The sequence below is a fragment of the Schistocerca cancellata genome, chromosome 2, assembly GCF_023864275.1.
Source record: "Schistocerca cancellata isolate TAMUIC-IGC-003103 chromosome 2, iqSchCanc2.1, whole genome shotgun sequence".
Taxonomy (NCBI): Eukaryota; Metazoa; Arthropoda; class Insecta; order Orthoptera; family Acrididae; genus Schistocerca; species Schistocerca cancellata.
In genome coordinates this window covers 375,592,535-375,609,973 of record NC_064627.1, presented here as the reverse complement: position 1 = coordinate 375,609,973, position 17,439 = coordinate 375,592,535, and the positions used below count along the sequence as shown (strand labels likewise).

Sequence of the window (17,439 nt, the reverse complement as noted above, 5' to 3'; positions counted from 1 at the left end):
GACGATGTTTGGCCAGCACTAAGAGGTGACACGCCGTCACATTTTAAAGTGAGGGAATAACTAAATGTTAAAGTCTCATCAGCGACTCAACCACTCATCGTAGAATTAATCTGAATAGACCAAAATCGGCAAGCAATCATAACGATTCTATTGAAATACTGATATTTGTGTTATTTCTAATAATATGGAACTTAGCTTATAAATGCATGTAAATCAGTTGGGAACTGTACAATGTTTAATCATGAGTAGGCCTTAAGCATGATCTCGACAGAAATTGTATCAGACCGTACAACTGTGCTCCAGCTATTGGTCGTGGGCGCTAGACGAAGCAATCAATCTAGGATTAAGTTTTAACATAGATTTAGTGCATACCAGGGTCAAATAAGTACCTCGCTCATACAATTATAGTCGGTGGTGACTTTAATCTACCTCAATATGCTGGAAAAATTATACGTTTAAAGCCGGCGACTGGCATAAAACGTCATCCGAAATTGTACTGAATGCTTTCTCAGAAAATTATTTTGAACAATTAGTTCATGAGACCACTCGAAGCGTAAATGGTTGCGACAAATAGTGAGTATTGTGACAAATACAGGAATTAACGACCACAAGGCAGTTGCTGCTAGGCTGAATACCGTAACACCTACAACCATCAAAAAAGTAACGCAAAGTATATCTATTTAAAAAAGCTGATAAAAATGCACATAACACATTGTTTTAAGAGACAGTCTTCATTCCTTCCGATCTAATCATGGAAGTGTAGAAAAGTTGTGGAATGTTTTCAAAGAGAAAGTATCGACAGAAAATGAGAGATATACCACATAAATTAATAAGTGATGGTACTGATCCCCCATGGTACACAAAGGGGTCAGATCGTTGTTGCAGAAGCAACGAAAAAAGCATGCCAACTTTAAAAGAACAGAAAATACCCAAGTTTGCCAGTTTTACAGAAGTACGAAATATGGTGCGTACTTCAATGCGAGAGGCTTTTAATAATTTTCACAACGAAATTCTGTCTCGAAATCTGGCAGAAAACCCAAAGACATTCTGATCATGCATAAAGCACACCAGTGACAAGACGCAATCAATACCTTCACTGCGCAATAACAACGGTGAAGTCACTTATGACAGTGCCTCTAAAGCAGAGTTATTAAACACGGTTTTCCGCAATTCCTTCACCAAAGAATACGAAGTAATTATTCCTGAATTCCAATCAAGAACAACTGCCAAGATGGGAAACATAGAAGTAGATATCCTCTGTGTAACAAAGCAGCTCAAATCACTTAATAAAGGCAAGGCCTCCGATCCAGATTGTATACCAGTCAGACTCCTCTCAGAATATGCTGATAAAATACCTCCATATTTAGCAATTACATATATACAACCACTCGCTCACAGAAAGATCCGTACCTAAAGATTGGAAAATTGCTCAAGTCACACCAATACCCAAAGAGGGAAGTAGGAGTAATCCACTGAATTATAGGCCTATATCGCTAACGTCGATTTGCAGTAAGGTTTTGGAACATATACTGTATTCGAACATTATGAGGTACCTCGAAGAAAACGATTTATTGACACATAGTCAGCACGGTTTCAGAAAACATCGTTGTTGTGAAACACAACTAGCTCTTTATACTCATGAAGTAATAAGTGCTATCGACAGGGGAAATCAAATTGATTCCATATTATTAGATTTCCAGAAGGCTTTAGACACCGTCCCTCACAAGCATCTTCTAACAAAACTGTTTTCCTACGGAGTATCGCCTCAGTTGTGCGACTGGTTTCATGATTTCCTGTCAGAAAGGCCGCAGTTCGTAGTAATATACGGAAAGTCATCGAGTAAAACTGAAGTAATATCTGGCATTCCCCAAGGAAGTGTTATAGGCCCTCTATTGAGCCTGATCTATATTAACGAAATAGGAGACAATCTGAGCAGCCGTCTTAGATTGTTTGCAGATGATGCTGTCATTTACCGTCTTGTAAAGTCATCAGATGATCAGAACGACTTGCAAAATGATTTAGATAAGATATCTGTATGGTGCGAAAAGTGGCAATTGACCGTGAAGAAGGAAAAGTACTAAAAGAAATCTAAATTTCGACTACGCGATAAGTCACACAAATCTTAAGGCAGTACATTCAACTAAATACTTAGAGATTACAATTACAAATAACCTAAATTGGAACGATCACACATAATGTTTTGGGTAGAGCAAACCAGAGACTGCGATTCACTGGCAGAACACTTAGAAGGTGCAACACGTTTCCTGAAGAGACTGTTTACACCACGCTTATCCTCTCTAATCTAGAGTATTTCTGTGCGGTGTGGGATCCGCATCAGGTGGGACTGACGGATAACATCGAAAAAGTACAAAGAAGGGTAGCTCGTTTTGTATTATCGCGAAATAGGTGTGATAGTGTTACAGACATGATACGTGAATTGGAGTGGCAATCATTAAACCAAAGGCGGAATCTTCTCATGAAATTTCAATCACCAGTTTTCTCTTCAGATTGCGAAAACATTCTGTTGGCACCCACCTACATAGGGAGAAATGATCATCACGATAAAATAAGAGAAATCAGGGCTCGCACAGAAAAATTTAAGTGCTCGTTTTTCCCGCGTGCCGTTGGAGATTGTAACGGTAGAGACACAGCTTGAAGGTGGTTCATTGAACTCTCTGCCAGGCACTTTATTGTGAATAGCAGAGTAATCACGTTGATGTAGATGTAGACCATCATGCCCTCCATATGAACTCAACTAGTGAATGTAGCATAATACTTTAAGCATCAGCCAAGCATGCATTCTACTTGTTAATCATTTCTTTAACATCACACTACTTGGAAATACATTATTTATTATCTATATGAAATTAATGAATATAATGTACGTTTTCTAGCACTCTTCGAACCAGAAGAACTAACCATTTATTGTAACACTGTAAGGTAAAGTTTGGTGTTCCACAGTTCATGTGCCGGCCGCAGTGACCGAGTGGTTCTAGGCGTTTCGGTCTGGAACCCCGCGACCACTACGGTCGCAGGTTCGAATCCTGCCTCGGTCATGGATGTGTGTGATGACCATAGGTTAATTAGGTTTAAGTAGTGCTAAGTTCTCGGGGACTGTTGACCTCAGATGTTAAGTCCTATAGTGCTCACAGCCATTTGAACCATTTTGAACCACAGTTCATGTTACATAAGCAAAGAAGTAGTTTCATTCAGGAAGTCGTAAGAACAGTTTTCAAATAATGGTTTAACTTGAGCAGCGTGTGTGTCGCACTAGATACTTTTACAATTGCCGGGACTCAGGAAAATATTCGTGGGATGTTGAACTTTGTCATAGCACAGCAGTTCAGATGTGTTGTTGAGTTGAGCCCTATGAAGAGTTAGTATTGCGGAATCTGACTCATTTTAATATATAATGCACTATAGCAAGCGTCACTGTGGGATTTATTTTATTATTACTAATGTAAATAATTTAAGTAGGGCCACCACCTTCAATTATTTCAAAAAAACTACTGAATGAAATAATTATTTTTATTGGTCGACTACTTCATTTAACTGTGGCATCACCTAGTGTCATTTATTTTATTTAATGCAACCAATTGCACTTTTTATTACTTTTTATTCGCAGTGTCTTGCCAAAACCTGATAAATTAGACTGTAAGATCGCTGAAAATTTATGTATATCACGTAGTAAAGCCACTGCTGGACGTTAAAGCTGACATCTATGACAGTAGTGAGCCGAATATCCAATCTGAGGCACGCAAAGGCCTTTATCAAATTCTTTCCCTTCGGAGACACATCACGTTTACAAAATGGCGACCGCCCGTTACTGTAACTGAGAACTTTGGGACGCTATCCTACGCTTCAAGCACTCTGTTAATTTCAGAGTTCACCAAATACACCATAGGGCATAGAACTGTACCGTAAAGGACAAAAAAATGTGCCGTAAGGTAAAAAAACAGCCGAGGTTGTATCCATCAGTGATCTTTCTGTTTCTGTCGGCTAACATACGGATTGTCTCATCCTGGGTAATCAACGAGATCTTAACTTTCCTCATTCATTCCACTCGTTTCACAGGTACTACGCAACGTTTCGCTTCGCTCGATAGCTGGAATCACTCAGCCATCTTTATTCGATCTCGAACCAGGTCAGCATCGCTAGGTGGAAGTTCATCACAGCGTTGGCGCTACATGTAAGTCACGTTGAAAGAAGCGACAATTTCCCAATCAACCCAAAGCGGTGTATCTGGTTTCAGAAAAGTTGCTGGTGGATCTCGTAGGACGCCGTACAAGGGAGGGCAAGTGAGGGTTCTTATGAAATGTGATCTTCTTAAGCAAGTTTATCTTAACCGTTTTCCTCCTCAGATTGTGTGGATCAATATTACGACTGAATAGGGATAGATCTAACAATCCCCGTGACAACTCTCATAACTTTATTAAGCTGCACATTTCGTCGTTGTATGCTTACTCTTTTCCCACACAGAGTAATATTCACCAGGAGAACACACTAGGGCGACTGCAGCAGAGCGTAAACTACTGGCACCTGCTTCTGGCAATCTTGCGAAGTAGAGAAGTAGAGTAGTGGGTGAGAGACTGGCAGATCGTGCTGTCCGGGTAACATTTGAATAATCTGTGTACCGAGCCCGGGTGCTAGTACTTCTAAAATATGATGCCACCTTTTCAATTTACTGGCAATGAGAAACAGAAACGAGTGAGTTGCGTACCCAATACCACCTCGTACCATCACGCCAGGTGCAGTAACCATATGGACTATGATGCAGCTGAACGTTCGCCCTCTTCGGATCTTCTGTTACGGACATGTTCATGGTGATGCTGTACGGAGAAATAGGAGTCGGCATAAACGATGACCTGACGTGACCCTTGGGTCCGCTATTCTCTTTGGGCGCAACACATTCGGCTCACCGCGTCAAGGAAAGCCGCAAAACTGATCGCCTTGCTGACCATCGTTCGACAGTCGCACGGACGCCCGTATTGAAGACATAGAAAGAGGCATCCCTGGCGTGGAAAAGCAAATGAAAGAGTTGAAAACAAATAAGCCAGGTCGGGATGGAATCTCAGTTCGATTTTACAGAGAGTACTCTTCCGCACTGGCCCTTACTGGCATTTATCGCGAATATGTGACCCAATTCAAGGTTTCAAGTGTGCCTTGTACAACGTTATGAGCCTAGGTTGGCAGTAACAGGTTGGCCATACTTTCGGCGACAGTGCCTGCGACCTCCATTGCTAGGAGCGATTTATATGGCCGAGCGCGAGACTCGTAAAGAATATTAGCACGGGAAGTGTGGCGGCCACGTTTGCTGGGAGGCAGAAGCTGTTGTTGGCCGTCGGGAAGTTGCACGACGAGGCGAATTGGCAGTCTGTTTTCCTGTACCGCCAGTGCGAATAGAAGGTTAGCTGCCGCTTGCCGCATGGTGGTGGATAATTGGAACACGAACAAACTGTAGATGAAAATACATTTCAAGTGAACTATTCCACCGGACATGAAATCCGGCGTCGTTATTGCATCTGCATTGTGCAGTGTTATTCAGGAACTGTGTACGGGTGGCCACGTCGCAACGATTTCTGTCTTTCGTTCACATACGCTATGGCGCTAATAACTGATGACTGACCTGTTTTGTGATTTCATATAACACAAATACACCGTTTCTGTGGCCTCACTTCGAGGGTAGAATGTACCTGTTTCACTGATATTATCCTGGTTTGATAACCTCACTGTTATGTTCGTTGCCTTTTGATGTTGACGTACGATGTTTTAACTGAATTGGTTTTGAGGCTCTTTATTTGTTTTTGGAAGTGCCCGTGCTATTATACTGTGTGTCGCTAGTGTAAAACACTGACTGTTTCAGATACGATCTGAGACGTTGTCATATTCTGTACTTTTAGGCGGAGCTCCGAAGTGGATGCCAAAAGACTGGACGTAAAGGCGCACCGCCAGGAATTCCAAACCAACTGACAAATAGGACAAGGAACCACTTCTTCTGGTGTTCGATATTTGATAATATGTTTTGAGCTATTGGTTGTGGCCTCCCTGTTAGTTATTGCACAGTTTAGGATTAATTGCAGTACATGTGGTCCTGCTCTAGTTAAAAATAATGTCACGTTTGCTCTTAAGAAAAGGTTGAAAGTTTTGTAGATGTCGTATGTTATCCGTTTTTTTTTCTGGAAATGTATGTGATTGTGCTGAGGGAGAGATAATTATTACATCTAAGTTACTTGTATTTTAAATTTGGTAGAATTGGCGAGCGACCAATTTTAACTCTTTTAACTGAAGCTGATATGAGAATTGCCAAAACAAAATAACTTGAAGCTAAAACTGTGCTATGAGGCAGCTTGTCTTGATTTTTGACCAAGCGACTTCTCATCTTTTTCTTATTTGATCTCTGTGCTCATTCTTGTATGTATTGTTTAATTTATTGCAAAACTGTCATTCATTCCTTACCTCAATCCATAGCAGGGGATAACAGTCTCGTCTTACTGAAATGTAAAGTATTTCTGCTATTGTGTTGAACTGTAAATGTTGTTCATCCTTTTGCTTAAAGTGATTGTGCTCTAACGGTTCCTTAAATGTATGATACTGTTTATAAATGTTTTGTTGTATACAGTGGTGTGTATTTAAAGTGCGTTGTATGAATGTCACTCACCTCAATCCATCGTTTCACCCTTTGCCTATCCCGCGGTGCGTTACCACGCTCCACAAGCGACTGGGAAAATGCAGAAAGGACTCCAGTATTCAAGAAGGATATAAGAACGGTCTGGAAAATTTACAAACTAATATTCTTAATATCAGTTTTCCGCAGAATTCTTACGTATATCTTAAATTCCGATGGAATAAATATCCGTGAGACAGGGAAAATTTTGTCCACAAATCAGCACCGGTTTAGAAACCATCGCTCATGCGAAACCGAGCTTTATCTTTTCTCTCACGATATGCTGTGGACCACTGATGAACAGCAGCAGGCATTATCCTAGATTTCTGTAAAACGTTTGACACACTGTCCCACCGCACAATGTTAACGATGGTCCGAGCATACGAAAGAGGTTCACAGATAGGTAAGTGGTTCGAAATCTTCTTAACTAATGGAAACCAAAACTTGTTGCCATTGACTGTAGAAAGTACTTATTTTCACTGTTGCAATTTGAGGCTTAAGGGCATTGTCAACTGGCATACTGAAAAAGACTGCCGGCCGGAGTGGCCGAGCGGTTCTAGGCGCTTCAGTCTGGCACCGCGCGACCGCTATGGTCGCAGGTTCGAATCCTGCCTCGGGCATGGGTGTGTGTGCTGTCCTTGAGTTAGTTAGGTTTAAGTAGTTCTAAGTTCTAGGGGACTGATGACCTCAGCTGTTAAGTCCCATAGTGCTCAGAGCCATTTGAACCATTTTTGCAAAAGTCTGTGCTTCAGCGAATGACAAATTTTAGACATCTTCTCACTTGTACACATGTCATCATCGTGTCTGAACCTTTTAACACTTTTACCAACTTCAATATAAATCCCAACAGGTTCGAATCCTGCCTTGGGCATGGATGTGTGTGATGTCCTTAGCTTAGTTAGATTTAAGTAGTTCTAAGTTCTAAAGGACTGATGACGTTAGGAGTTAAGTCCCGTAGTGCTCAGAGACATTTGAACCATTTTTTTTAAAATCCCAACAAAGTATTGTTCACATGTTCGATCAGCACGCGAGTATTACGGATATGCTATGTGAACTCTAATGGCAATCCCTGGAGAGTAGACCATGCTATTTTCGCGAAACATACGTGGGAAAATTTTGAAAACCAGCATTTTAGGCTGGCGGCAGAACAGGTCTACTACCGCTATTTATAGTTCGCGTAACCGAATGAAACCTTTCCAGGTCTCAAACTTGTAGGATGTATATATATATGCCAGGTGAAGTGACGAAAGAAATTATGTACCAAGGCCGGGACTCGAAGCTGCGTCTCCTGCTCACTAGGTAGATGCGCTAACCACTACGCCACATTGGCTAAGTGGCTTTACACACCTTCATCGGCTACGCTAGCACACCCTTCTCCTCAGCCAAAATTCCTGCTCACTTCTCAACCCAATTGGCATGCTCCCTAAACTCTAACAGCTTGCAGAGGCTCTCCAACTGCAATGGATTAGCACTTCAGGTTTGAACAAATTTGGAGATCTCGCCAGAAATGCAGGTATAGGTGCTTTAGTCAAATGAAACTACATTCCAGAGAGCTTTTCAGGTCTCACATACCTAGGATGCATGTATGCAGACTGAAAGGGCGAATGCAAATTTGTACCATGGTCGGAATTCAAACCCGGGTGTCCTGTTCACTATACACATGCGCAAACCGCTGTACCCTGGAACAGTGACTTCACACAACTGCACCGACTACCATAGACACCTACCTCCTCAATCCAAATTCCCATTCACACCTCAGCTCACGTGGTATTCCCGCGAACCTCGATCACCATTGCAGAGGCTCTCCAGCTCTATTCAAATAGCACCTCAGCATCGAACGAAACAGGGGACCCTGCCTGAAACCCAGGCGTAGGTGCTTTAATCAATTGCAGCTATATGGTTCCAGAGTCCGCCCCCGGTAGCTGAGTGGTAGCGTGTTCGGTCAGAGGGTTAGCAGCCCTCTGTAATAAAAAAAACTGAGCTAAACGATCAACAACGAACTTAAACGGATGTCTTACGACGTCCGCCCCGAGCAGATGCAACGAACAAAAGCGAACAAAATGAGATTGAAAAAAAAAAAGTGGTCTGCGCGACAGAATGTCAATCCTCAGGGCCCGAGTTCGATTCCCGGCTGGGTCGGAGATTTTCTCCGCTCAGGGACTGGGTGTTGTCCTAATCATCATCATTTCATCCCCATCGACGGGAAAGTCGCCGAAGATGCGTCAAACCGAAAGACTTGCGCTCGGCGAACGGTCTACCCAACGGGAGGCCCTAGTCACAAGAAAAAGACTTTCTGAAGTTTCTAATGTCTATGATGTATAACTAAAAACTGAAGGCAGAAATAAAAGATTGTACACGGCCTTGGTACAAATTTTCATTCGTTGCTTCAGTCTCGCGTAAAACTTTGTGGCAATTTCATGTGTGTTGAGTTGTTGCAATTTTGAAGGTCAGCAGTGCACAGTAAGGAACTGAACGTTTATGAGGGCAAACCGACTCTTGTTCGTTCCAGGAGGTGCAGCGTATGGTAAATGCGGGTAATCGTGAACCGGCGAATGTAAATAGCTGGTAATTCCTAGCATCATTTGGCTAGTTGTTTTGCTGCGGTGACCTTAATGTTGATGAGAAGCAGCTGGGCAGACATTTGGAGGTTCCCGGCTGCGCTGGAAGAGGTCACGGTAGGAGCGTTCACGTCTTCCTCTGCGAGGCGCAGTGGCCGGTGCGGCGCTAATTTCGCAGAACAGCTGGTGCTTCGGCGGTCTACAGAGGCGGCGGCGGCGGCGGCGTCGGTGTGGGGCGCTGCGGTCGCCGTGGGGCGCGCTGCGACTCTAATTAAAACGGCGCCCGGCGCGCGTGCCCCGCCTGGCGAGCAGCGCTGAAGGCGCTCGCACTGGCGCCAGCGCTGCCACGCTGGTGCCGCAGCTGCTGGCGCCTCGGCGCGTCTCGTGGATCGTTGGCAAGGGGATAAGGGACCTGGGAGGGGGGGGGGGGGGGATGTCAGCTTGAGCCATACGGTACCACACCTAGCTCCGCCATCTGCAAGAGATGTTTTAATTTTGATGTTCCACTTAAACGGTTCGTGCTTGTGTCTTAGCTGCTTACATCACCGACAGTCACTTGTGTGACATATGGGAATTAGTTAGAATGAAAATTAACTCCTCCACTTTCGCAGCGTTACAGCAGATGACAGCACCGGCGTGTGTCAGGTACTGGACTTAGGGTTGTATCGTGGATGTGTCAGATTCCCGCCAAATGCGCAAAAACTGGCTGAAAGCCATGACAACGTACGTTTATTCTGTGATTTGGATCGAAAGGAAGCTAAGAAGACATTACGTGAGTTTCCTACCCTTGTGTTCGTATCTTCTGCCCATGAGAACAGTCCTTTCCCTCAACCTCCGATCGTGGGCGCTCGCTGTTGTCACAGTGTTGTTTCATCCCCACAGCGTCATGTAGAAACAACTACTACTGGACAGATGGTGGTTTATGTAGCAACAGTTCGCTTGCTTCACGCAGCTACCTCCTATATAGCTCTCTCACGTTAAATAATGCAGTTCTTGCTGTTACTGACCTACGGTATTGTACGGTCTTTCGAGTCGGCGAGCGAGCGATGAAACAAATACGCCGTTCGACGGAATGTCTCCGACTTTCATCCATTTCTTCGGACTGAGGACTGGAGCGAGATGAGATGGCGGAGGAAGCAAGCAAAATGATAGAGGTGATTCCGTAAAATGCTGTGAATGTAAACAATGGAAATGGATCTTTCAGACACGTTTTATGCTGTCGTGTCGGATGACAAATGGGAATATCATTCAAAGGTTTATTTTTCTAGCTTGGTGGTGGACCATTCTAACAGGGAAGTCACGAATTTCAAAGTTGATGATACTGTCATTCGATATTCTGTTCACTACGTGACAAACATGAGGCGTGTTGCTGAATAAACTTACTTCGAAGTTTACTTATAAGTATTAGTCTAAACTGTGTTAATTTAAGCACGTGATAAATAAATTTGCATGTCCATTCCTTTAACCACAACTTAAGTTTTAAAGCATTTTTTACTCTAACTTTCTTTTGGTCAATTCAGAATATAGGGTTTTGTTCTCGGAAGTTGTGAGTTTAACAGAAACAGGAATGGTCAATGCTTCTCCAGAAGAAGACCAAGAATTTCAAGGAAATGAAGAACCACCTGGTACTGTTCTCAGTTCAGAAGATTATATGCGATTAAATTGTATGGAAGAAGTAAGCCATCATTTAAACTGTACGCATTTAAATTTTATTATTTAGAAGTGAATTTTTTTTCTAAAAGAAGGCCTATCATCCATGTTTATTTGAACGATTAGGAATAATTTTTCAGCCAAGGATATGTTCAAAACCTTCGTTATTTCTGCGGGTGCTACTTATAGATTCAAAGCCATCATTTTCAAAGATGATGCCAGTGACGTGTTAACAACCCAAGTTCATTATTTATTATTTTGGAAAACAAAAAATAAAACCACATTTCAAACAATATTTTTAGTTTTGCATTCAACCAAGGCATCAAGGGATCACAAATGTAACACTGGAGGGCAGCGTGGAGGGTAAAAATCGTAGAGGGAGACCAAGAGATGAATACACTAAGCAGATTCAGAAGGCTGTAGGTTGCAGTAAGTACTGGGAGATGAAGTAGCTTGCACAGGATAGATAGCATGGGGAGCTGCATCAAACCAGTCTCAGGACTGAAGGCCACAACAACATCAACAGTTCAATAAAACCTTTCTTAAACGAGGTAAATTTTGTTTCCTATTCTCCTGGGTCAAAACTAGGTTTTGTTGTGTCCCTATTTATCCCAAAGGCCAATAAATAGAAAAAATAATCAGATTAAGACTGCTAAGTATAAGATTAACAGTCCTCTGTCTGCGGTGAATAGAAACACCAAGCTTTTAATTTTTTTGTTATAAAACGATGATCGTGATCCCAATTCAGATGTAAGTTTAAAGTTAGGTATATGTCCTATAATTCCATATAATTTTTATACATTTTCATATTTCTTTTTAAAATTATCTATTTTATTCTTTTGTAGTTGGAAACTGGTTCTATTCGACCCATTTTACAGAATGTAATTTTTCTTTCTCTAAAGCCAGAACTATTCCTGCTCCCAAGTTCCAGTATATATCATCTGCAATGAAAAAATATTGTGAATAAGCCTTCTGTGGCTGATTAATAATATTACGAAAATCGTTAGCTATTGAGCTAGGGGACAGCCATACTTTCTTTACTCAGCAATAAATTGGATCCTCGTACCAACGAACTTATGCTTTGAAATTGATCATCATCTGCATTGATCAATCTCCTGATGTCGTAAGACCACTGGAAAAAGCCGTATTTACGCATAGGTATTGTTGAACTCTATCGCGAATGAAATTCTGACACCACATGGTCGATGCTATACGTTTCGTGACGATTATCTGGTATGGCAGAAGTGTCAAATGGAAGTGACAAGGTTTCATGCAAGCACATTGTAAAGACGCTCACGTTCAGGTGTGGTAATGAAGATGGATTTACAGAATGAGATTTTCACTCTGCAGCGGAGTGTGCGCTGATATGAAACATCCTGGCAGATTAATACTGTATGCCCGACCGAGACTCGAACTCGGGACCTTTCCCTTTCGCGGGCATGTGCTCTACCATCTGGGCTACCGAAGCACGACTCACGCCCGCTCCTCACAGCTTTACTTCTGCCAGTATCTCGTCTCCTACCTTCCAAACTTTACAGAAGCTCTCCTGCGAACCATGCAGAACTAGCCCTCCTGAAAGAAAGGATATTGCGGAGACATGGCTTAGCCACAGCCTGGGGGATGTTTCCAGAATGAGTTTTCACTCTTCAGCGGAGTGTGCCCTGATATGAAACTTCCTGGCAGATTAAAACTGTGTGCCCGACCGAGAGTCGAACTCGGTACCTTTGAAAGTGCTCTACCATCTGAGCCCGCGAAAGGCAAAGGTCCCGAGTTCGAGTCTCGCTCGGGCACACAGTTTTAGTCTGCCAGGAAGTTTCATATCAACTCACACTCCACTGCAGAGTGAAAATCTCATTCTGGAAGCATCCCCCAGGCTGTGGCTAAGCCATGTCTTCGCAATATCCTTTCTTTCAGGGGTGCTAGTTCTGCATGGTTCGCAGGAGAGCTTCTGTAAAGTTTGGAAGGTAGGAGACGAGATACTGGCAGAAGTAAAGCTGTGAGGAACGGGCGTGAGTCGTGCTTCGGTAGCTCAGATGGTAGAGCACTTGCCCGCGAAAGGCAAAGGTCCCGAGTTCGAGTATCGGTCGGGCACACAGTTTTACTCTGCCAGGAAGTTTCAAGATGGATTTAATTTAAACTTGTTGAACACTTCAAACAAGCAAGGACTTGCCGCGGTGAGATGTGAGATGATGTCAGTCGAACTCTTCCGACATCCGTGGAACCGGACTAGGGTGGTGAGTTTCACTAAGTCCTCTACAGATTGTAAGTTGGGGATAGAGGAACGACCACGTTAAACTCCGGGTGGGAACGGCGGTGCAGTGCAGCGTCTTGTCCAGTACTGACAATTATTTACATGCCGATCATTTGCTGGAAAAATGTCACAAGAAACCGGATCAATTCACGAAAGCGCACTTACGAGGCAAAGCCCAAAAGTAAGGTCTCCTATTTTTTTATAATTACATAGACCTGTTTATTTCTACAATGGTTTACATTAGTTTACAGCTTGAACATTTAACTATTTTCCGACACAAGTACCACTTCTGTCGACGAATTTTTCTAGACGCTGTGACAGTTTTTGTATACCCGTGTCATACCTCTTCTTTCATCTCGCAGTCGGAGATGAATCGCTTTAACCTAGGGAACTGGGCGCCAGGTCAGGACTAAAGGGTGGGTTGGTGATTATGTTCCTCTGAAATTGTTGCAGGAGAGCAACGGTTTGCCAAGCGATGTGTGGGCGAGAGTTGCCATGGAGAGTGTGTACGCTCTTGGTCAACATTCCTCTTCTCCGGTTCTGAATTGCCCGTTTGAGTTTTTTCAGTCTCAGAGTACCTTTCAGCGTTAATTGTGGTCCCAGCGATTCAGCTCCGACGACGAAGTTCATAACTTTCTGAAAAACATGCCGGCGAGCTGGTATGACATGGGCATACAAAAACTGCCACAGCGTCTACAAAAATGCATCGTCAGAAATGGTGATTATGTCGAAAAGTAGCTAAATGTTCAAGCTGTAAACTGATGTAAACCATTGTAGAAGTAAGCAGGTCTATGTACTTATAAAAAATAGGAGACCTTACTCCCTCGTAGAAGATATTCACCTTGAAATATGGTACAAAACGGTTGCGACAGCGCACACAGCTGACGTGTATGACTTCGGACCACGGTTACTAGAATGCATTTCAGTAACCGTACTCCGAACCAAAGCCGAGATGGCTAGGATTGGCAGCAGTGCGAGAAGGCACGAAGTACAGCAATTTCTAACGAGAGGATCTAGGACGCTTGAGGTCACCTCAAATTGTAATTGACTCACAGTTTGTTGACGTTGTTCCTATTTTCGTAGCTCTGTGGCTCCGTCGGAATTCCCTCAAAATCACCTTTGCTTGTCGCCTGGTTCATTTCTCATTTCTTTCGCGTTGTTAATTCTGAATCATTATTATTTTGACAGCGCTTCAAAAACCAATTGAAAATGTCTTTAAAAAACTAGTACAAAAATTTATAGTAAAATAAAGGAATATTTTCGCAGTTGATTTAAAAGAAATATTGTCTGCTTTTGAATATGGATAGAAGTAAATGAAACAACAAGCCCAGTGTTTGTCTGAAACTAGGGGCTCTGTAACATAGAATCATTGGCCTAAGAAGAGTGAAATATGATTTTTATTTGGAGTACTTTAGTCTTTGTTTAACGTTAATTCTTAATTGAATAGAATGTGTGTTGTTTCATAATGAATACACCGTGTTAACGGTGAATAGACGCAGAATCTGGAAACTATTTCCAGGAATTGATTGACGTCTAAGTGAACAAGACCCGACACGTAACAATGAGAAATTCGAGGAAGGATCAACTTCTTTTCAAATTGGCTATAAAGTGGATTCTCACTTAAAGTTCCGAGTCTCAAACGGAATGCGAAACATTCGTTACGCGGAAACTCACGTTTCCGGTGGAAAAGGCGAGGTCTATATTGATCGGATGATGGTATATGCCACATGAGGGATAGTAGATGTACTGATAACGCTTTCAAAGTTGTCCGCCAACGGATAGCGTAGTAATGTAGTAACCAGAGCGCAATCTCTCTCTACAGTTTAATACGGAATGCTCACAGCCAGAAAACTCAGTGTGGTGTAAACGTGTGAAGCAAGCAGGTAATGTGCCACGGATACGCGCTCGTTCTTTTTACAGGCAACTGAGCAAGTTTGAAAGGAGTCACACTGCAGTCTACCGAGTGGTAGGATGGTCCTATCGAAAAATTGCCACAGTGGGCATGCTGCATCAGTTGTGCAACGATACTGATATCAGTGGTCACGTGGACATTGTCACATCCGTAGGCGATGTTCTAGACTTCCACGCACCGCAGACGTCCGCCAGGATCGTGGTAGTGTAAGGACAGCAGTGGCATATAATGCAGCTACCACAGCACAGGCAGCACTCCGTCGTCAGGCCACGAGTGGCCTACCGGTACCATCCGACCGCCATGTCACCCTCAGTGGAGGATGCGGATAGGAGGGGCGTAGGTTAAGCACACCGCTCTCCCAGTCGTTATGATGGTATTCTTGACCGAAGCCGCTACTATTCGGTCGAGTAGCTCCTCAACTGGCATCACGAGGCTGAGTGCATCTCGAAAAATGGCAACAGCGCATGGCGGCCTGGATGGTCACCCATGCAAGTGCTGACCACGCCCGACAGCGGTTACCTTCGGTGATCTCACGGGAACCGGTGTATCCACTGCGGCAAGGCCGTTGCCACAACACAGCCAGAGGGGTTGTAAACCCTGACATGTCAACATGAGCTGTTGAGTACCGGTTATTAGCACTGGGACTACTGGCACGCACACCTCTAGCCCGTCTTCCACTCAGGCAGCAGCATCGACGTGCACAGCTCGACTGGTGCAGTCAGAGGATCACGTGGAAGATGCAACAGCGCGCCATGGTCTTCTGCGATGAAAGCAGATTCTGCCTGCTCGCAAGTGATGGTCTTTATCGCATACGGCGTAGACCTGGCGAACGATGTCTTGTGCATTCGTCCAAGACACACTGGCCCCAGCCAGGTCTTATGGTTCACCTTTGGCATTTCTGGACAGGACTCTAACCAGCACTCGGAGGGTGCAGAATGTTGTTAGACCCGTTCTTTTGCATTTATTGCAGTAGGAAGGTGATGTGTTTTCCAACAGGATAATGCTCGCCCACTCACTGCTGGTGAAGTTCAACGTGCTCTAGAAGACGTGCAGCAACTCCCATGGCCAGCAAGATCTCCCAAGACTGTCTGCAGTCGATCATGTGTGGCACATGATAGGGCGAGAAGTGACTCGTGCGACTCGTGGTCCAACAACTCTTACAGAACTACGTGAACAGGTCGAGCATGCGTGGCGTAACGTATCCCAGGAAAGTATACGCCATGTGTACAGTCTACTGGACACCAGAGTCAGCTACACCACTTAGTAGTATGGGTGTTTCAGCATGTTCGTTACCTCGTCTCAGAACCGCTTTTGCTGCTGATCTGTAAATTAATCATTTCATTTACTCCAATGCACTGTTACAACAGTAAATTTTGAGTAAATTGGAAGTATCAAAGTGGGTGTACTAATTCTTTTTTTCCCGGAAGTGTATTTTTCTGTAGAAAATCACGTAACGATAAGATAATACGTTCGATTGCCACAAAAATACTAAAAAAATTATGAAACTCACTACTGGCCATTAAAATTGCTCCAACAAGAAGAAATGCAGATGATAGACGGGTATTCATTGGACAAATGTATTATACTAGAACTGACATGTGATTACATTTTCACGCAATTTGGGTGCATAGATCCTGAGAAATCAGTACCCAGAACAACCACCTCTGGCCGTAATAACGGCCTTGATACGCCTGGGCATTGAGTCAAATAGAGCTTGGATGGAGTGTACAGGTACAGCTGCCCATGCAACTTCAACACGATACCACAGTTCATCAAGAGTAGTGACTGGCGTATTGTGACGAGCCAATTGCTCGGCCACCATTGACCAGACGTTTTCAGTTGGTGTGAGATATGGAGAATCTGCGGGCCAGGGCAGCAGTCGAACATTTCCTGTATACAGAAAGGCCCGTACTGGACCTGCAACATGCGGTCGTGTATTATCCTGCTGAAATGTAAGGTTTCGCTGGGATCGAATGAAGGATAGAGCCACGGGTCGTAACACATCTGAAATGTAACGTCCACTGTTCAAAGTGCCATCAATGCGAAGAAGAAGTGACCGAGACGTGTAACCAATGGCACCCCATACCATCACGCCGGGTGATACGCCAGTATGGCAATGACGAATACACGCTTCCAATGTGCGTTCGCCGCGATATCGCCAAACACGGATGCGATCATCATGATGCTGTAAACAGAACCTGGATTCATCCAAAAAAATGACATTTTGCCGTTCGTGCACCCAGGTTCGTCGTTGAGTACACCATCGCAGGCGCTCCTGTCATGCAGCATCAAGGGTAACCGCAGCCATGGTCTCCGAGCTGATAGTCCATGCTGCTGCAAACGTCGTCGACCTGTTCGTGCAGATGGTTGTTGTCTTACAAACGTCCCTATCTGTTGACTCAGG

The 17,439-nt window shown here is 43.7% G+C and overlaps 1 pseudogene; it reads right to left on the bottom strand.

Annotated features, from left to right (window-relative positions):
* Positions 1–15,487: 15,487 nt before the first annotated feature.
* LOC126163749 (5S ribosomal RNA) lies at positions 15,488–15,605 on the bottom strand (annotated as a pseudogene).
* Between the last annotated feature and the right edge of the window lie 1,834 nt (positions 15,606–17,439).